The sequence below is a fragment of the Papaver somniferum genome, chromosome 10 (genome assembly GCF_003573695.1).
Source record: "Papaver somniferum cultivar HN1 chromosome 10, ASM357369v1, whole genome shotgun sequence".
NCBI lineage: Eukaryota > Viridiplantae > Streptophyta > Magnoliopsida > Ranunculales > Papaveraceae > Papaver > Papaver somniferum.
In genome coordinates this window covers 26,593,416-26,616,080 of record NC_039367.1, presented here as the reverse complement: position 1 = coordinate 26,616,080, position 22,665 = coordinate 26,593,416, and the positions used below count along the sequence as shown (strand labels likewise).

At 38.6% G+C, this 22,665-nt stretch overlaps 1 long non-coding RNA gene and 1 pseudogene across 1 annotated transcript; both read left to right on the top strand.

Annotated features, from left to right (window-relative positions):
• The first annotated feature begins 520 nt into the window (after positions 1-520).
• LOC113315170 lies at positions 521-3,820 on the top strand (annotated as a pseudogene).
• Positions 3,821-5,246: 1,426 nt separating this feature from the next.
• Positions 5,247-10,842, top strand: LOC113317769. Its single transcript, XR_003343995.1, has 2 exons — positions 5,247-7,840; positions 7,928-10,842. It is a non-coding gene; the product is annotated as an uncharacterized LOC113317769 (long non-coding RNA).
• Positions 10,843-22,665: the final 11,823 nt, after the last annotated feature.

The window sequence follows — 22,665 nt, the reverse complement described above, 5'->3', positions numbered from 1 at the left end:
GTCACTTGCAGTTCATAAGTCATTCAAAAAAACAAATTGTAGACCTTATATATTATATTGTTTAATTAATATATTATCTTTTCCTATAAAAAAAAAAAGTTTTGTTTCATTTTGATCATCCCCAAGATTTAGTCATTCAAGTTGTTACATTCTAATATAACTTGCATTGATGTTATGAGGCGAGTTCTGAATCTGAATCATGTCGACTTCATCTGAATCGAATGTCAGATCCTAGTTCATTCAAGAGGTAATGTCGTTACATTTTAATATAACTTGCACTGATGTTATGAAGCGGGATCTGAATCTCACTCATGTCGACTCCATCCGAATCGAATGTCAGTCAGATCGTTTGTTTTTTTCATTTTTCTGTAGTCTGACTCGAGTATTTGAGTCAGCTAACCAGAGATACAAACGAGTCATCTGAGTCAGTAACTCAACACCAGCACTTCACATGGCGTGGTTTTTTCCTCACGTGCTTAACAACATGCCACTTGATCAAATATCCAAAACATTTGGCTGTTCAGAAATGTTTAACATCCTTCACTCGCTTCTGTGTTCGTTTCTCTCGTAACCGTAGTGGCCTAGTTCTGTTTCATTCTGATTATCTCCAGAATCTAGTCACTAAACAGGTAATTTCATTTACATTTTAATGTCATCTGCACTGATATACTGCAATTTCTTTGAATTAGCTGATTTTTATCCTTCCAAATCTGGTCGAGTAATGATTTCCTGTCATTTCTTTGGTTGAATAACCTGTTTTTGCCACAACATTTATACTTGTTTGATCTTCTATGGAAAACCTTGAGTTTTACTAGTTGAGTTGCAGTTTAGTGATTTGATTCAGCTCAATTTAGGGTTACAAATGGGTTTACATTTGACTAGCTACAAAAATTTCTTATTCTTATTCATTATCTTCTATTTTCTTGTGTTTTTGTAGGAAATGCTACTATAATATAATATACTAACTCAGAAGGATTCTAAGGAAAGATTTTGTATGGTTTCATGATTTTGATAGTAGACTAAATCCCAGTATACAATTTAGTAAAGAAGGTATGACTGTAAGAATGGTTAATGGAATGTCAGAGAGCATTTTAATGGTGTCGAGAAACAGTGGAATATATCAATCCAATAGTTTATGTAGAAGTAGAAGCTATTCTAAGTTTCTAACTTAATGAACAACACCCAGCTTTACGCCGGGTTAGGAAGACAATGTATTTGGCCTAAGGATATATCGAGATTGTTCTTGACAAGTCAACCAAAAAGGCCAAGGCAAAGGAGTTTAAAAGCTGAAGCTGGATGGTTTGGTCGGGAATCTCGGGATGGAAAAAAGATGGGTGCGATTTCAGAGAGAAGCGAGACTACTAATGAGGACATTTTGATTTTCTTTTTTCAGTTGGATTTGGCGACTCGAGCGCAGGTAGGCAGACTACATTTTTCGCAAAATAGTTCAGTCAATAGCATAGAAGTCCAGCGTCCTTCTAGTTTGCCAGCAAACAATTTCTCAAAGAACATACACAGACTAGTTTGTATGTTCAGGCTTCCCCCCTAGGACCTTTTGGGTTAATATGAATTTGATTGCTGAATTCCTTGGTCTTAAACATTCATGAGTTTCCGAGAAGATGCTATGAGCAATTTCAAAGTTTGACAGTTTATGTTTTATTTTTTGTATCTAATTGTTGTTCGTTGGGATGTTTTTAATCGCAGTGTGCGTTGAATATGGAGCAGGACGAAGTTGCACAGCAATTTAGAAACAAGCTAGCCGAGGTAGTTCTGCTTACTCGATATATCATGTCAATCAACAGTGGGATTGGTGGCAGTTTTTTGTTTCTCCCAGACTTATCTGGTCGTTGATGATTGGGAAATGAATCATCAAATTTCTTCAGTCAAAGAGTTTGTGCATATTGATCCCTTACAAAGTTAATTTGTTGCACTCCTAGTAACGCCATCCTGTGTTCAGAAAACCATCAAAGTCATCAACTTACCAATTTGTCTACCTTTTTCGTGGAAGGTTGAATCAGAGGTCATCCAGCAGCGAGAAGCTAAAAGAGGATCAACCTCGAAGGGTGAAGCTCAAGATAAGGCCATTAGTATTTTACGTCTACGGTGAGACATTCATTAATGTTCTTCTTTGTTTGTTTGCTTGTAATCTTCAATAACATACTTTATGCGTATTTATTGCTTGGAAGACTCTTGGTGGACGTGTTATTTCCATTGTGCTCACCTGTATATATTTCTTCAACTTATGATCTGTTCTAGAACTGGAATCTCTAAGCTTGCTGATAGTAAAAAAAGGAATCTCTAAGTTCACCGCTGCATCTTTTCTTTCTCTTTTCTTTCAGTTCAAAACCTACAAAAAGCAATTGAGAATGAGAACTATGTTTTAGCAGCTGAAATTCGAGATCAGATTTCCAATTTGGAGACGGAGTCTCTGGCTGCATCAGCGAAAGCTTTGGCTTTTGAGAATGTGCAATATGCTTTTCGACTAGGACAGAAAGTTAGACATAAATTGTTTGGTACGTGTGTTGTTCCTCAACTTTTTAATTCATATGCAGGGTAATTAGATGGGTGGATGAGGATTGTAAAAGTGTCATATCAGAAAGTTCGGAAAGAAATGAAATTGCATTTTTCCTGGTAGTTATCCCTTAAATTTGTTTCAGGCTATCGAGCTATCATCTGCGGGATGGATCCTGTTTGTTGTGAATCTAGTTCTTGGATGGAGACTGCTAATGTTGAAAAATTGGTTCAAGGGTCTAATCAGCCGTTCTATCAGGTATGTTCAGTTTTTCTGGCATGGAATCAGTTTCTTAATAAAAATAACATTAAATAATTCTTTTTGGCGTTGTAATCATGAGATAACAGATGTTGTATCTCATGCCTTACTAAGTTCAGAAATATCAGATCGGGTTGAAATCTATAGCACTGTAATCTTTTTTAGTGTATTGGTTATGGAAGGACATTTTTTGTGCAAGCTAAGTTACAGGAAGTACTTGCGCCGTTGCGCATTAATGTAATTTCTTTAAGCGCAGGTCTTGGCTGATGTACGGGCAGACCCAGGTCTACTCGTTGCTTATGGTAAATGGTGGAAACTTTTCTCGCATATTATATCTTTGGTCATTCTTTTAATGTATTTAACATGTGGTTGTAATGTTTCTTTTACTCCCCTCTGTTCTGCAGTTCCCGAGGAAAATTTGTTGGCCCCTGATAAATCAGACATGGTTAGTATTGGGTGAGCGAGTCATTGGAAACACCTTAATATTCTTTAAATCTAATGACTGGTGATTTCTACTTTTGACATTTGCAGGGTAGATTTGACCACCCCTATATTTCCTTCTTATTTTACTGAGTTGATACAGCAGGAGACTTCATCCCCATAAAGCAGCTGCGCGAAAAGTACAACAGGCCACGCCATGAAGTGCCCATAGATTCAGAGGATGAGGAAGGTGACAAAGGCGATACCTGATTTTTCGTTGGAGTGGCACTTCGTTAGAGTGGTTCAAATGCTGATTCTCCTGCAGTGCAGTTAATGGAAATGTTTCCACCAGACAATCCAATTTGGACATCATCAGAGAACTGATGCATTATCTCTTTTTCTGTATATAATCTTTATGAGCCCAAGATATGTTATCAGAGATGAGAGGATTCCCTCTCATTGGCCTTCTTGACCTTGTTTTGTTTTTACTGTTAAATAGTTACATAACTTTGGAATCGACAACAATGGGACAGTGTAATCTGGATGTCTGACTGATTATCTGAGATTGAAGTGTACACAAATAAAACGACACCTAGCTGATTTTCCTTTTGAAACATTGTACCATTTTTATGTTTAATGTTCCAGCAGTGGTACTGGTAGCTGCCATCGCTATAATTAACAGAACACTTTTAGCTCGGTAAGTTCTAGCAGATCATGTTCATTCACCCAAATGGCTGACTGAATGTAACGGTACAAATTAGTTTAGAAACAGCTCTTGAGAAGAAGGATTCGAAGAACATGGAAGGAAGAGAAGCTAGGTTATAGTTTCATCGATGAACTCAGGAAAATACAATGATTGGGTATTATAGGACCAATCCACAACTCAAGATCACACGGTTCCCAGCACATCTACTACCAAAACAGAAATCTAAGAAAATAATCGTAAGATAACCTCAAAAGAAGGCCTTACAAAAACATACACCTTTCTAAAAAATAGGCTTGTTTGGTTTTCATAAAAAATTAAGAAAACCAATCATTATAGCCACTTTTTCATGTTTTTTCCTAATCTATTATTGGTCCTCACTCATTTGATATAAGAGATATGGGAGAGAGAAGTGGTCCCCTTTTTATATTAAGAGAAAAAAGGGAGAGAGAAGTAGTCCCTCTATGGGTATACTAGTAAAATCATAACATTTGACTTTTCACATATGGAAACAAGACTATTTTTTTGACATACTCAAATAAAGAAACAAACCTATTTTTTAGAAACGGAGGGAGTAATAAATAAAGGCCTAAGCCCATTAGTCAGGTCATGACTTTTTCATGAAAAATCCCTCTCCTTCACCTGATCCTTGTCCTCAAGGATTAGTTTTGGACTGAGTTCTCATAGTTTGCTTATCTTCCAAGTAGTTGCTTCAGCTGACAAACCCTCCCACTGAATAAGGACTTGTGTGACATCTTGGTTGTTCTTTCTAATCATCCTAGTACCTAATACCTGCAATGACTTAACTTTCATCTCACCTTCTTTAGGGATTGCTGGTAGTTCAGTTTGTGCTAGTAGACCAACCCCTAACTTGGTTTCAATTGAGAGACATGAAAGGTGGGATGAATCTTTGATCCAGCTGGTAGTTGTAGCTTGTAAGCAACCTTGCCAATCCTCTCTATAACTTGATAAGAACCAAAGAACTTAACAGATAACTTAAGGTTTCTTCTCAGTTGCACAGTGGTCTGCTTATTGATAGGTGTCTAAAACACCTAATTTTATATATAGTATTTATGCTTTCTTTGCTATTGTCTTTGTGAATTGTGTCTCTTATGTTTGATTTTGAGTCTATTAGGTGCAATGGAGTCATTTGGAGCAAAAAAAAAGAAAAAATCATATGTCTGGAGCGTAGAAGAAAAAAATGTCAATTCACAGGCGATATTTATATTTGGAGCAGGCTAGGTTTCACAAGAAGGAGATAACGAATGAACTAGAAACAGCGACAAGAACTATGCTGGGAACTGAACTGTCACATGCACCTCCATTTGGGTGACCCTTATCCTAATGAGTGGGTGTTGTAAATCCGTTTTCCTTGTAACCTAGAAACTAGGTCGAGTTGGTCATTACATGACCAGTTCTTCTCTTAGCCAAATCTCGTCGCCGCTCTCAGTTCCTTGCCAAGTATGGTTCACGCCGGAAAGCTCAGGTCTGGTGGAGTACGTCTTCGGACCAGAGAGTTGTAAAAGGGTAAGACAAGTCAAATTCGTAAGAGTTTAGTTTGTGTTTGAATTCTCAGATGAAAACTCTATCAAGAACAATAAGCTGATGTCGGAGAAAATGGAGATGAAGGGAGTAAAATCATCGAGCAGTTGCGAGTTTCTGTGGATTCAAAGGTCTGTAAACAATGGGTTTGTGTTGGATTTGCATTTGGTAGTGATGGTTTCGATAATTGAAGACTAGGGTTGAATTCGAACTGGAATTGGGGTTGATGTTGCTCCATTGAGTGGTCTGTGTTGTGAATCGAAAGAGGAGAAGTTGCTGCTGTTGTACAAAGTTAACAATACGAAGCAGTGGATTCTGATATTGCTGTTGCCGATCGAATATTAATAAGAATGCAGATAAAGCATGACTCAAGTGAAGATATTCAAGGGTTGAGTTCTCTGTGTGTATTAACGTGAATTATTACAAAGTTAAACTGGCTGTGAGCTGATGTTGATTGAATTATGAACTGGTGCAGCTGCAGATTTGTGTTGCTGTCATCAATGGGAGTTGGTATTGCAGGAAATGGAGAAAGGAAGGAATTGAGCCAAGAAAGGGGTTGACAAGAGCTGGTGGCACAACAGCCAGGCCCGTCAGCTGCAGTTTCTGGTGGTTTTGGTTAATAAGCTGGATGGGTTGTTAAAGCTGAGAACTGAGATGGTGCAGTTAAAATGGCTCACTGTTGATGTTGGTTGTGTATGTGAGACTGCAGATGATTGTTGTGCAGTGGGTTTGGTGGACTCGTATTGCAGGTTGTGTTTGAATGAATTGTGCTGCTGCAATGGGCAAACTGGAACTGCAGGTGGATGGCTGAGAAGTTGTGGGATTGAAGCTACAGAAGACATGAGTGATACTGAAGCTAAATGGAGTTGTAAGTTAGATGCAGTAAACGGCGTTGGTCAAAGAAGTGGATGCTATTGATAATGTTGATATGCAGGGAATGAAGATGGCTGTGAGCTGAGAAGATTGAGACATAAAAAAGCTACAAAATAAGATGGTGTTCGTTGCAGCTTATATGCAGTTACAAGAGTCAGGTTGGTGATTGTTGTGCTGGCGAGAAACTACAGCAGTTGCAGGTGTTGGGTCTGGTGATGCAATGTGTTGGTTTGCAGCTGAAATTACAAGGAATGGAAAACTGGAATTGCAGCAGGTGAAGCTATGGAGATTGCAGTCAAGCTGAACTGGTGGTGCTGTTTAGACTGGGAATGGAACATTGGAGTTGCAGCTACTGTTGGGTTTGATTTACAGGTTATAATGCAGCTGCAAAGTGAGTCAGAGAGAGAATGAAGCTGCAATGAAAAAGAATGGAGGTGAAATTGCAGGTATGAGATTGCAGGGAGTGTGTCCTGTGATTGGTAAAATGAAGGAATGCATATGTGCAGTGAAACTATGGCTCGAGTTACAGCTGTGGAGATGGTGAGCAGTAATATGAATGGTTGTCGAAAAAGAATTGCAAGAGATGATGATGATGTTATGGTATCAAGGGTTCGCGTATGGAACTTGAATTGTTTATAAGTACAGGTGGTATAGAAATTGGTACTATTCTTGAGATTGAATCGGTAATGGATGGAGTCAGGTGATGAATGAGCAGGTGCAGCTACAGATGTAGGCAATTGTAGGTTTTCTGGTGGGTCTTTAGAGTGGCAGGAAATACTCAGTGGAGGAATTGACAGTATGGGTTGTGTTTGATTAGCTTGTCAGTTCCACAAGACTGACAAGCCAAACATCTAATGAGCTAATGGGCTTGTGGGTTGTTCTGAAGAAGAAGTGAGTTTATAGGCTGGAGTGCTTGTCACATGACCCAGTTGGTATTTTGCTATGTCAAAACCGTGAACTAGACTTGGAAATTGGGTGGATAGGAAAAGATATAAAAGCAACATCTCTCCTATATCATCTTTCTTTTTCTCTACTTTTGGCCTAGGGTTTAGAACATGATGGCTTTTCTATTCCTTCTTGTTATGAACTCCGTTATTATATTTAGTAATTTTCTTTTGGTTAAGGAATAAGTTGGAATTCTAAACATGATTTTTATGTAATGAATTAGTTTTGTCTCCATATTATCGTTTATGATTCACCATTAATATTGTTACATGATTTGAATGTTTGTTTGGTTGAGTCTAGAATCAATCGAGTTTGTTTTCATCTCTATTGCTAAATTAGGATTTATTATACGCAAATTTGTATTTGGTAGTGATGGTTTCGATAATTGAAGACTAGGGTTGAATTCGAACTGGAATTGGGGTTGATGTTGCTCCATTGAGTGGTCTGTGTTGTGAATCGAAAGAGGAGAAGTTGCTGCTGTTGTACAAAGTTAACAATACGAAGCAGTGGATTCTGATATTGCTGTTGCCGATCGAAGATTAGTAAGAATGCAAGATAAAGCATGACTCAAGTGAAGATATTCAAGGGTTGAGTTTTCTGTGTGTATTAGTGTGAATTATTACAAAGTTAAACTGGCTGTGAGCTGATGTTGATTGAATTATGAACTGGTGCAGCTGCAGATTTGTGTTGCTGTCATCAATGAGAGTTGGTATTGCAGGAAATGGAGAAAGGAAGGAATTGATCCAAGAAAGGAGTTGACAAGAGCTGGTGGCACAACAGCCAGGCCCGTCACCTGCAGTTTCTGGTGGTTTTGGTTAATAAGTTGGATGGGTTGTTAAAGCTGAGAACTGAGATGGTGCAGTTAAAATGGCTCACTGTTGATGTTTTTTTTGGTTGTGTATGTGAGATTGCAGATGGGAATGATTGTTGTGCAGTGGGTATGGTGGACTGGTATTGCAGGTTGTGTTTGAATGAATTGTGCTGCTGCAATGGGCAAACTGGAACTGCAGGTGATGGCTGAGAAGTTGTGGGATTGAAGCTACAGAAGACATGAGTGATACTGAAGCTAAATGGAGTTGTAAGTGAGCTGCAGTAAATGGTGTTGGTCAAAGAAGTGGATGCTATTGATAATGTTGATATGCAGGGACTGAAGATGGCCGTGAGCTGAGAAGATTGAGACATGAAAGAGCTACAAAATAAGATGGTGTTCGTTACAGCTTAGATGCAGTTACAAGAGTCAGGTTGGTGATTGTTGTGTTGGCGAGAAACTACAGCAGTTGCATGTGTTGGGTCTGGTGATGCAATGTGTTGGTTTGCAGCTGAAATTACAAGAAATGGAAAACTGGAATTGCAGCAGGTGAAGCTATGGAGATTGCAGTCAAGCTGAACTGGTGGTGCTGTTTAGACTGGAATGGAACATTGGAGTTGCAGCTACTGTTGGGTTTGATTTCCAGGTTATAATGCAGCTGCAAAGTGAGTCAGAGAGAGAATGAAGCTGCAATGAAAAAGAATGGAGGTGAAATTGCAGGTATGAGATTGCAGGGAGTGTGGCCTGTGATTGGTAAAATGAAGGAATGCTTATGTGCAGTGAAACTATGGCTCGAGTTACAACTGTGGAGATGGTGAGCAGTAATATGAATGGTTGTCGAAAAAGAATTGCAAGAGATGATGATGATGTTATGGTATCAAGGGTTCGCGTATGGAACTTGAATTGTTTATAAGTACAGGTGGTATAGAAATTGGTACTATTCTTGAGATTGAATCGGTAATGGATGGAGTCAGGTGATGAATGAGCAGGTGCAGCTACAGATGTAGGCAATTGTAGGTTTTCTGGTGGGTCTTTAGAGTGGCAGGAAATACTCAGTGGAGGAATTGACAGTATGGGTTGTGTTTGATTAGCTTGTCAGTTCCACAAGACTGACAAGCCAAACATCTAATGAGCTAATGGGCTTGTGGGTTGTTCTGAAGAAGAAGTGAGTTTATAGGCTGGAGTGCTTGTCACATGACCCAGTTGGTATTTTGCTATGTCAAAACCGTGAACTAGACTTGGAAATTGGGTGGATAGGAAAAGATATAAAAGCAACATCTCTCCTATATCATCTTTCTTTTTCTCTACTTTTGGCCTAGGGTTTAGAACATGATGGCTTTTCTATTCCTTCTTGTTATGAACTCCGTTATTATATTTAGTAATTTTCTTTTGGTTAAGGAATAAGTTGGAATTCTAAACATGATTTTTATGTAATGAATTAGTTTTGTCTCCATATTATCGTTTATGATTCACCATTAATATTGTTACATGATTTGAATGTTTGTTTGGTTGAGTCTAGAATCAATCGAGTTTGTTTTCATCTCTATTGCTAAATTAGGATTTATTATACGCAAATTTGTATTTGGTAGTGATGGTTTCGATAATTGAAGACTAGGGTTGAATTCGAACTGGAATTGGGGTTGATGTTGCTCCATTGAGTGGTCTGTGTTGTGAATCGAAAGAGGAGAAGTTGCTGCTGTTGTACAAAGTTAACAATACGAAGCAGTGGATTCTGATATTGCTGTTGCCGATCGAAGATTAGTAAGAATGCAAGATAAAGCATGACTCAAGTGAAGATATTCAAGGGTTGAGTTTTCTGTGTGTATTAGTGTGAATTATTACAAAGTTAAACTGGCTGTGAGCTGATGTTGATTGAATTATGAACTGGTGCAGCTGCAGATTTGTGTTGCTGTCATCAATGAGAGTTGGTATTGCAGGAAATGGAGAAAGGAAGGAATTGATCCAAGAAAGGAGTTGACAAGAGCTGGTGGCACAACAGCCAGGCCCGTCACCTGCAGTTTCTGGTGGTTTTGGTTAATAAGTTGGATGGGTTGTTAAAGCTGAGAACTGAGATGGTGCAGTTAAAATGGCTCACTGTTGATGTTTTTTTTGGTTGTGTATGTGAGATTGCAGATGGGAATGATTGTTGTGCAGTGGGTATGGTGGACTGGTATTGCAGGTTGTGTTTGAATGAATTGTGCTGCTGCAATGGGCAAACTGGAACTGCAGGTGATGGCTGAGAAGTTGTGGGATTGAAGCTACAGAAGACATGAGTGATACTGAAGCTAAATGGAGTTGTAAGTGAGCTGCAGTAAATGGTGTTGGTCAAAGAAGTGGATGCTATTGATAATGTTGATATGCAGGGACTGAAGATGGCCGTGAGCTGAGAAGATTGAGACATGAAAGAGCTACAAAATAAGATGGTGTTCGTTACAGCTTAGATGCAGTTACAAGAGTCAGGTTGGTGATTGTTGTGTTGGCGAGAAACTACAGCAGTTGCATGTGTTGGGTCTGGTGATGCAATGTGTTGGTTTGCAGCTGAAATTACAAGAAATGGAAAACTGGAATTGCAGCAGGTGAAGCTATGGAGATTGCAGTCAAGCTGAACTGGTGGTGCTGTTTAGACTGGAATGGAACATTGGAGTTGCAGCTACTGTTGGGTTTGATTTCCAGGTTATAATGCAGCTGCAAAGTGAGTCAGAGAGAGAATGAAGCTGCAATGAAAAAGAATGGAGGTGAAATTGCAGGTATGAGATTGCAGGGAGTGTGGCCTGTGATTGGTAAAATGAAGGAATGCTTATGTGCAGTGAAACTATGGCTCGAGTTACAACTGTGGAGATGGTGAGCAGTAATATGAATGGTTGTCGAAAAAGAATTTCAAGAGATGATGATGATGTTATGGGACTTGAAGAGGCCAATTTTAAAAACTACAATCTTAGAAAGCAACGATCCACAATACCATAATTTCTTTTATAAATATTCAACATAGAAGATGTCAACTTTTGGTAAAGGATCTATTGATAACCTATAAGTTTGAAATAGGACCAGGGAGTACAATATGTGTTCAAGGTTCTTTATGAGGTAATGTGTCGCCAGATTGTATCCCAAGTGAAGGTAGGAACATATGGAAGTGACAAAATGTCCAAGACTTTTGAAGTTACCAAAGCCTTCATTAAGACGAACTGCTGGGCACAATACTTTGTTGAAGATTTAATGGCAGAGGTTTGCATATATACAATCCCTTCGAAAAGGTAATTGGTACACATTTTAAACATTGTCATCTAATGGGTGTTGAAAAATTACAGGAAAATCATGTCACAGTGGAGAGTTTGTATCATCCGTTTGATGTAAAAAAATATTATTCTCTGTCTATTCTGGGGATCGACAACATGACCATGATAGATGAGTCATCTGGAGCGAAATAGTAGCATGTGGAGACTTTTATGGACGATATTGATTAGTTGATTTAACTGAGATGAGCGCTGATGACGACATATTTCCAAAAAATATTTAAACTTCCATGTCCATGTAGAGCATTATCTTATTATAAGCAATGGACCTAAATAAAAAAGAGTCTGGAAGTTAAGATTATGTTTCTTTCGTTTGAGCAAATCTCCAGCGGTAAAATATAAAAGGAAAAAAACAAGAAAAAAGAGAGAGGAAAATCCCGACTATTTTTATGACAAACCCATATTAAATCATAAGGAGTTGATAAGTATTCGGGACACAAATTATATGATATATTAAAAATGAACCAACATCATGGCCCGTGCCGTTTAAGGGCTAGTATATGTACATAATTAATATTTTTGAGCTAGGGGAAAATGGAAATAAGTATAATGATCAGCGAGATACGGCTCACAATTGAGACCTATGATGCACAATCAAGACCACAGAGTAGCTAAATTGACTTTGGAATAGATGATATTTACAATTATGTCGGGTACCCAATACCCGCGGGTACCCCCGGGTATACCCGATTAAGACCCGTTAGTAATCGGTTCTTAACCGGGTTTACCCGTCGGGTAGAAAAAACACTAATGGGTCTAATATTAGGACCCGGAACCGGACCCATAATACCCGGTTCTGGTTTCGGTTCCGGGTAATGGGTACCCATTGACATCCCTAGCATAAAGCCTTATGAGTGAAGGAAAATGCATACTTTGATGTATGATGCAACAAGGCTGAGTACTTGTGGGTGAAGTTGATTCACTAAACCAAAAAGTATTGCCAGTCATGTCACATGAAAACTTTAGGCGATCAAATGGGCATGTGACAATAACTATAGAGTGCTTCAAAAGGAGTAAGCCTGAGACTGGTGTGGTAGCTAGTATTGTACCACCATTCAGCTAAAGGTAACCAACCATTTACCTAAAGGTAACCACGAATCCTACTTACTTGGTTTGAAGCTCGTCATGCATCTGAGATAAGCCTCCACACACGTATTCACCGTCTCAGTTTGACCATATGTCTGAGGGTGGTAAGATGTTCTTAGGTGAAAATATGTACCCAATCTTGCAAATAAAGCTTGCCAAAAGTTGCTTATGAAGACACTATCTCTGTCTGCTACAATTCTCTTATGAAGACCATGAAGTTTAAAATTGGAATCAATGAATACCTTTGATACTGATGTTGCTGTCTATGGATGACTCAAGGCCATAAAATGATTGTATTTAGAGAATCTATCCACAACCACTAGAATGATCTCTCTCCCTTCATATTTTGGTAGTCCTGTGATGAAATCCATGTTGATGTGCTCCCAAGCTTGCTCTGGTACATGAAGAGGTTGTAGTACCCTACAAGAAGAGAAGTACATCCTTTGTGTTGCTGACATACATCACACTCTTGTACATGCATGCTTCATAATTTGTTTCTGCATTCATGATAAGTGCATATTTCACATATACTTAGTGTCAAATCCATGCTAGTAATTGTTATCTTTCTTGTGAATTATTGTATATTACACTTGTTTTCTCTTATTTGTATTTTATTAGGTGAATCATCTAAAAAGAAGTGGAAATATCTACAGAAGTGAAGTTTACAAGTGAAGAAGGGCCAAAGACCAATTGGAACTCGTTCAAATTGAATATTTTTAGTCATCATTTTGTAGAGGATGAGAAGACGAAGTCAATGGAGAAAGAACGAAGTCATTCCGAGTTCGTATGAAGAAGTTACGAGTAAAACAAGAACTTGGAAGATTAAAAGGGCAAAATGATCATTTTGAGGAAAAGAGCTATTGACACCCAGGGTCAGTTAAGGGGGAGTCACTGTTAAGGGGAAAACTGTTTTAAAGGAACTGCTAAAGGCAGTCGAGTCATTTACTGGGGGGAAATGATAATTCAAATACTACTAAAGGCATCTGCCTATTATATCAGGGCACCACCTCCAATATCGGCCCACTGCATGTCCGACAAGTTCAGGTAAGTTCAGGTTGAGCTTTATGCCGCTGATGATCGTGACGGTTTTTGCATTGATGCTGCCAATGGGATACGAAGGAGCTGGGAAGAACAAAAAAATGAAAAAAATGAAAAAAATGAAGAAAAAAAATGATGACAAGAGAAATTTTTGGTTCTTATTTATTTAATAATCCGTGGGGAAGAAAAATTTATAAAGAAGTTTCAAGCAACAAGGATTTTAAGGAAAAAGGTTACAAATTATCAAGGAATTACGAAGTTCGAGAATTTATCATCAATAGTTGAAGCCGAAGCCGAAGACCAAGAAGATGAAGACGAGGAGTAGAAGACGTTTGTATTGGATGCCGTGAGAGTGGTGTTATCATAATTTGCAATCGGATGTGAAGATAAGTAAGTAATCTCATCCTCGATAATAGTGGTTGATTTCCTTTCTTAGAGATCGTCAGAAAAATGGTTTTTCAAAATGTTAAAAGATGTGGGTTTTTAAAATATTTCGGAAGTTGTCCTTCCCACCATTCAACGTGTTGCATGAATTCTCTCTTCATTCCTACCTGCACACATGTGAAAACCATAAAAGTACATCCTTTGAGTGCAATTTCATAAAACTCTTTTTGGTGAGGCAGAAGTTGAGGCGAAATGCTTGTTGATCGCTCTCAAACACGCATTCTCTCATTATGGTGTGGTTATTTCTCACTCAACATTTAAGAATGAGAATATGTTCTTTGGTATTTCTAACTTCTTATTACTAGCATGCAGAAACTCTATGTCTTCATATCTCTTTGTATGATAGAAAGCTTTGAAGTTGTAAGTTTTAGTTTGATTTGCTCGAGGACTAGCAAAGTCTAAGTGTGGGGAAATTTGATACGTGTAGAATACATCCTATTTATTATCTATTGTTTATGCTTTCTCTGCTATTTTTCTTGTAAATTATGTATTTTACGCATGTTTTTGAGTTATTAGGTATTTTGGAGTCGCACGGAGGAAAAAAAGAAGAAATCACCCAATTTGTGCGAAATGGGAAATATTGTCATTTCATAGGCGAACACTATCTGGAGACCAATCAAGGTTAAGGGGCAACTCTCTTTGGAGGAGTGCTAAAGACAGACCAGTCAAGGATAAGAGGATAGAAAGTTGGTTAACCCTTATCAGAAGTAACCGAGTGCAAGAATAGGCCAAAGTTTATAACTTAACCCTAAAATCGAGATTTGCATCTCATTCATTCCACCTGAAATGGAGGCAGCAGCTGCTGCTGTTAATACCAGATTGAGAAACTGATGGGATCTCAGATTTTGATCGGTCTACGATTATAAATATCGAGAAGAAATGATGAAGTAACTGTTGTATATATCAGAGAGTGAAGAGTATTGTTGCTGTTGAACAACACAGAGAGGATGAAATTGAGGGTTCTGTGGATGAATCAAATCGAGAGTTACTTTTAATGGGAATTAGGGAGAAGATAAGAACTGATATGGGTTAGATGGAAATGGTCGAACTGAGAGATGAAATCGAATCGATGACATGAATTAAGAAGAATTGAAGCTGTTGAATTAGTTTTGTTCGGAAAGAAGAATGCAGCAGAGATTATGATGGAGTAGATGTTGTTGGTCGTTATGAAGAAGAAGGCAGAAATTGCAGTTGTGGGTTTTGATAATTTAGGGTTTTCCTGCGAATTGGAGGGTTGAATATGGTGATGGTAAAAGATGATGTTGGTATTGAAACAACCGAGAAAAGGAGAGATTGATGTTGTTTCTTTCGTGACTGAAATTAGGAGATGGGTTCGACAGAACAGGGAGGATTCTCATGGGTTGATGCTTGTTTGAGCTGCAAAACAAGAGGCTGTGAAGAAGTTGAGTCGATGTTGTTACACCGTGAAGCTCAGGGAAGTGTTGGTGGTGCTGTGTGGTTGAATTACAAAGATGTTGCAAGAATTGAAAAGCTGATGATAATGTGAAGCTTCTAATGCTTGAGTTACAATAGATGTGTAGGATTGTCGCAGGGAAGAAGAAAATGGCCTGAAATTATGGCCAGATTAATCCTGAAAACAGAGGAAACTCTGTCTAAATATTTCCTCCGGCGAGTCAACTCAGACCGGCGATGAGCCGATCCAGCTCATTGACTAAGATCTACTCAGATGACTCAGACCTGAATAAGACCAGCTGAGTCTCTTCCTCTTTGACTTGTTGACTAACGGAAGACCAATTTGATAGTTAACTCTAAAGGCGCCGTAACGGAATATTCTTTCAGCAGAGTAGAAGATTCTGATTGCCGGCGGCGACTTTCCAGGCCGGATTCCGGTGGTTCCAGGATTTTCCCAGCGACCAAAATAACAGATTTTTGTATGAGTTTCTCTCATGGGTGTGAAGACCTAGAATTGGAATGGGTTTGAGGAATTGGGCTTGAATTTGGAAGGAGAATGTGGAAGAGTTTTACAAAGACAAGGATTTGGAAGTTGAGATACAAAAGGAAAGGGATTCTATTCCTAAGAGGATTGCTAGGAAATTGAAGCCTATAAATAGAGAAGTTCTCTACACAACTTTTACACCTTTTACACACACAACACTTCTTTTTTCTTTATTCTTTGTGTGAACTCCTTAGCATGAGTAGCTAATATTATTGATTGATGATGAATTCCTAGTTCTTGATATGTTTTGAGTTTTGTTTAAAATCTACTTTGAAGTTTTCACATGATTATCGTTTGTTTTTACTAATAGGAATGTTTATACATTCATGGTTGATTGATAGGTCGTTTAGGATGCATACTAAATTTATTTGTTAATTGATCTAAAGCTAGTGAAAGTTAGGGGGATAAGTAATCGTTTCTTGACTCTTTACATAATTCGCAAACACGAGACCTTGTGGAGGGATTACGTTGAGCAATTGTGTGTGGAAACAACGTTAGAAAGTAGACCTTGAGTTAAGAGTCTAACTACTAATATAAACCTAATAAATTCATAAATCTTAATGCGTTTTAACTAAATTACATCTTGAGTGAGCTACTACTAGGTGGTTTGGTGAATAGAATCCGGTAGTCGAGAACTTCCGTATCTGGTGATACTAGAGATTTAGGGGTTTAGTACTGAGCTAGCTGCTTTACCTACGGTTGGTGATAATCTGTGACTAATAAAAAGTGGAAAAGAACATAACTTGAATCATTGTTTTGCAACGAAGAAGGATTCCCTGAACTAATCTCTCTTATTGATTTCAACTTTATCTTTTTAATTGCTTTGTTTATTCTTTTACTTTATAAAATCTAAAACCTTCCTTTTTTGTGACATTATAAGACAACTAAAACCTCTTGCTCCTCGTGGGAACGATCCTTACTATCGCTATATTACTTGTTAATTAGTGAGAAAAATATTAATCAATTTGTTGTGGTTACGACACGCATCAGGTGGTTGCTTTCCGTCGATGTAGTGACCAAGATGCACCACAGAGTCTAGCTAGATATGGTTCATGTGGTCGCGATATGGGTATTGAGCTGGTTAAAAGATAGATGAGGGAGTTCGAGCTCAAGCTGATCTGGTTTTGGCAGAGTATTACAACGAAAATCCAGGGAATAAAGAACTCGTTGTTGTTATTGAATGGAGATGAGTGGTGAGGATTAAGAGGTGCTAATTAGAGTCTATGTTGATTAAGGAAGCTTGCATAGTTATCTAAACTGAAGACTTGCGAGATAATTCAGTTGGAGAAAGAGTTTTGATAAGTTTGCAGTCGGCAAAACAGCCACCGAGTGGTACTTTTGCCGTCAATTTTGGAGATGAACGGTGAAGATATAACCGTGTTTAAGTTCAAGTCGGTTCAGGATTGTTTGGTGATAGGACTCAATCGCTATAAATAGAGGTTCAATTCGCCACCAAAAGGTATCTCCCCAACCTCCTTAACCCGAGTTTATGCACACAGCCTGTCCGACAGAATTCCTGGAAGAGAAAAGAGGTTTTCTTCCCACCATTTTATGGGGTCTCCAGAAATAATTCGAAAGGTTTTTTTCCCACCATTCAACGTGTGTAGGATTTCTCTCTTCATTCCTACCTGCACACATGTGAGACCCATAAAAAAGCCGTCTTATTGGGTGCAATTATCATAAAATACTTTTAAGTGAGGCAGAAGTCGAGGCGAAATGCTTATTGATCGCTCTCAAACACGCGTTCTCTCATTATGGTGTGGTTATTTCTCACTCAACATTTAAGAATGAGAATATGTTCTTTGGTATTTCTAACTTCTTATTACTAGCATGCAGAAATTCTATGTCCTGACGGCTCTTTGGATGCTTGGGACGCTGGAAAGCTTTGAAGTTGGAGTATGTTTTGGGGGTATATCTCTCGTAATCCCTCACGAGACTATAAATCGTCCACTAAGGACACCTAGGGGTTTAAAGGCTTGTTGCACATGCTACGTGCAACCGTATCCTCGACGAAATGGAGTTGTTGTATTTTTATAGATAGTTTGCTCGAGTACTAGCAAAAGCCAAGTGTGGGGGAATTTGATGAGTGCATATTTCACATATATTTAGTTTCAAATCCATGCTAGTAATTGTTATCTTTCTTGTGAATTATTGTATATTACGCTTGTTTTCTCTTATTTGTGTTTTATTAGGTGAATCATCTAAAAAGAAGTGGAAATATCTACAAAAGCGAAGTTTACAAGTGAAGAAGGGCCAAAGACCAATTGGAACTCGTTCAAATTGAATATTTTTAGTCATCATTTTGTAGAGGATGAGAAGACGAAGTCAATGGCTAAAAAACAAAGTCATTCCGAGTTCGTATGAAGAAGTTACGAGTAAAACAAGAACTTGGAAGATTAAAAGGGCAAAATGATCATTTTGAGGACAAGAGCTATTGGCACCCAGGGTCAGTTAAGGGGGAGTCATTCAGTTAAGGGGCAAACCGTTTCAAAGGAACTGCTAAAGGCAGTCGAGTCATTTACTGGGGGGAAATCATAATTCAAATACTACTAAAGGCATCTGCCTATTATATCAGGGCACCACCTCCAACATCAGCCCACTGCATCTCCGACGAGTTCAGGTTAGTTCCGGTTGAGCTTTATGCCGCTGATGATCGTGACGGTTTTTGTATTGCTGCTGCCAATGGGATACGAAGGAGCTGAGAAGAACAAAGGACTGATTACAGTGATTGACCGCAGTCACTATAGAGAAAACGGAATTGAGCCGATGATGATCATAATGATCATACTTCAGTGGTAGCTGCTGAGAACGAAGGAGTACGGAATATCAATGAACGCTGTTGTGCTGTCGATGAAGTGATGATGAGCGATGATGATGCCAGAGACGAGAGGGAGAAGTAATATGCTGCTTCCGTTGACGAAGATGGAGTTAGCTGTGATCGTTTGATTGATCGTGCTCGAGTTTGTTGGAGTTGTATGAGAAATGGTTTCTCGCTGGAACAGCACAGAGAAGGTGAAGCTCGAGCTGTTGGATGATTTGATGAAACAAGTGAAATAACAGGGAATGGTGGTTGCTTTCCGTCGATGTAGTGACCAAGATGCACCACAGAGTCTAGCTAGATATGGTTCATGTGCTCGCGATATGGGTATTGAGCTGGTTAAAAGATAGATGAGGGAGTTCGAGCTCAAGCTGATCTGGTTTTGGCAGAGTATTACAACGAAAATCCAGGGAATAAAGAACTCGTTGTTGTTATTGAACGGAGATGAGTGGTGAGGATTAAGAGGTGCTAATTAGAGTCTATGTTGATTAAGGAAGCTTGCATAGTTATCTAAACTGAAGACTTGCGAGATAATTCAGTTGGAGAAAGAGTTTTGATAAGTTTGCAGTCGGCAAAACAGCCACCGAGTGGTACTTTTGCCGTCAATTTTGGAGATGAACGGTGAAGATATAACCGTGTTTAAGTGTTCAAGTCGGTGCAGAATTGTTTGGTGATAATCAGATTCGAGTTTCTAGGACTCAATCGCTATAAATAGAGGTTCAATTCGCCACCAAAAGGTATCTCCCCAACCTCCTTAACCCGAGTTTATGCACACAGCTTGTTCGACAGAATTCCTGAAAGAGAAAAGAGGTGTTCGAAGCAAGGGCAAGGAATTAGGGTTTACCCATTAGGGGGAAACCTTGGTATTTTCTAACGTATTTTCTTCTCATATTTCATATATTTTTCATGGGTTTTAGTAAACTCATGTGTACCTAATTTCCATTGATTAAGGATGAATTCAATGTGCTAGCGTGAAGCTTTGTTTGGTATACAAGTTTGTTTGGAGTTTTTGTCATCATCGTTTGTGTTTACCATATCTAGGGTTTATGAATGATTCTTAGATCGATTTGGGATGCATACTAGATTAGTCTATTGATTGTTTTATCGCTAGTAGAAGTTATGAGATAAGTAATCATCGATTGACTCTCTACACAAGTAGAAATTGCGAGACCTTGCGGAGGGATTCTGTGGAGCAATTGCGAGTGAAGACAAAATAAGCAAGTGGACCTTGATCTAAGAGTTCAACTACTGGGATCAACCTAAATTCACAAAGTTTAAAGCGTTCGATTGGATTGCACCTTGAGTGATCTACTACTTGGTGGTTCGTTGGATAGAAGCTGGTAGTCGAGAACTTCCGTATCTAGTGATAGAAGGAGTTTTGGGGATAACACTGATATAGATGTTATTCCACGGTTGGTGATGAATGGTTCTTACGAAAGATAGATGAGTATACTAATTCTTTTAACGCTTGGTAACGACGAAGGATTCCTTGATCATCTCTTTCATCTTATTCTCTTTTATTCTTTTTATTTTATTTTACAACCAACCCCCCTTTGTTTTATCTTGTTTTGCTATCTAAATAACGTATCAATTACACAGCTCTCTGTGGGAATGATCTCTTACTACTGCTATATTACCAGTTAATTAGTGGGAAATATCTTGATTAACTTGTTGTGGTAACGACACGCATCAATTCCTGTCCAGAAGAAGTAGATACTAGCTTTTTGGTAACTGGACTGAGTTCCATAATGACCACCAATCACATAAGAATGAACTGAAGCAATGATTCTCTGTTTTAAATCTCCACCTTGACCAACATATATCCTTCCCTTGAACTTCAATATCCCTTGATTGTAAGAATAGTCTCCATATGAAGAGTCCTGAGATAACATTTTTGGGATCAATTCTTGAGCTAGAGAATCACCTTCATAACTGTCTTGAACATCTTTGAGCCATTTGGGTTGTATCACACTCAAACTACTGCAAGATGGTTGATCTTTTATATGTACTCTAGACAAAGCATCTGCCACTTTATTTTAAGCTCCCTTTTTATACTTAAGCTCATAGTCATATCCTAGTAATTTTTCCAACCATTTTTGTTGAAGCATTGAATGTATCCTTTGCTCCATGAAGTATTTTATGCTCTGGTGATCAGTATAAATAGTGAATTTTTTTCCCATTAAGTATGATCTCTACTTGGTAACAACCATCACTACTGCCATTAACTCTTTTTCATAAGTTGACATAGGTAAATATTTTTCTCCAATTCCCTTACTGAAGATATCTATTGGCTTATCATCTTGCATCAATTCTCTTCCTACCCCAGTATCACAAGCATCAGTAGGTAACTCAAATGGCTTGTTGAAGTCTATTAGCACTAGCACTGGAGCGGTGGTGACAACTTTTTTGAGTTTCTCAAAGAAATTTGAGCAACTTCACTTCACTCCACTGGAATTTGTTTTTCTTAAGTAGCTTAGTGAGTGGTTTAGCTATCAGCCCATAATCTTTGACAAACTTTTTGTAATAACGAGTTAGTCCTAAGAATCCTCTCAAGTATTTAAGTGTAACCTGGGTATGCCACTTGTCCATATATTCAATTTTTGTTGGGTCTGCAGAGACTCCTTGTTTGTTAATGATGTGATCCAAATATTCAATATGTGGCTGACCAAAGGAGCACTTACACTAGTACAAACAGACCCTTTTGCCACGCCAAATTGGCGTGTCCATAGAGGTATTGACACGTCACCTTGGTTTGGACTTGGCGTGGCTTCTGTTTGCGTGGTTCTAGGTAAAATGGCGTGGTTTTAGGTAGCTTATAGCCACGCCTGCCATGCGTGTCTATTTCTGCATGAAATAGACACGCCAGAGCCATATAGCCATTGCTATTTAGTGTCCCAAAAACTTAAGTACTGGTACTCTATAGACACACAATTTATTGTTTTGGCGTGGCTATTTGGTTCACTATAGACACACAAATTGCTTTTGGCGTGGCTATTTGATTCACTATAGACACACAAATTGCTTTTTGGCGTGGCTATTTGGTTCACTTTAGACACGCAAATTGCTTTTTGGCGTAGCCATTGGTTATCCGATAGACACGCCATATAGGTTTAACGTGGTTATATGTTATGTTTTAGCCACGCCAATTTCACTTACCTACATCCACGTGGATGTATTATGAACCGTTGAATACCATCCACATGTAATGTTGTGAGACGTTCATTGGATATCCTATAAACACGCCCCATAGAGCGTGGCTATATGTGATATTTAGCCGCGCCAATTTCCAATTACCTTAATGCACGTGGCTGTATTAAGAATCGTTGGATCTCATTTAAGATGATGCAATATTGACCGTTAAATTATATGTATCCTTCACCGTCCAGATGTAATGTTGTGAGTCGTTCATTGGATATCCTATAGACACACCCCATATAGCGTGGCTATATGTGATATTTAGCCACGCCAATTTACAATTACCTTGATCCACGTGGCCGTATTAGGAATCATTGGATCTCATTTAAGATGATGCAATATTGACCGTTCAATTATATGCATCCTTCAGCGTCCACATGTAACGTTGTGAGCCGTTCATTGGATATCCTATAGACACGCCCCATAGAGCGTGGCTATATGTGATATTTAGCCACGCCAATTTACAATTACCTTGATCCATGTGGCCGTATTAGGAATCGTTGGATCTCATTTTAGATGATGCAATATTGACCTTTAAATTGTATGCATCCTACACCGTCCACATGCAACGTTGTGTGCTATTCATTGAAGAACCTATAGACACGCCATATAGCATGGCTATATGTGATATTTTGACATGCCAATTTAGAATTACCTTCATCCACGTGGCTGTATTAGGAACCATTGGATCTCGTTTAAGATGATGCAATATTGACCGTTCAGATGTAACGTTGACCGTCCACATGTAACGTTGGGAGCCGTTCATCGGAGAACCT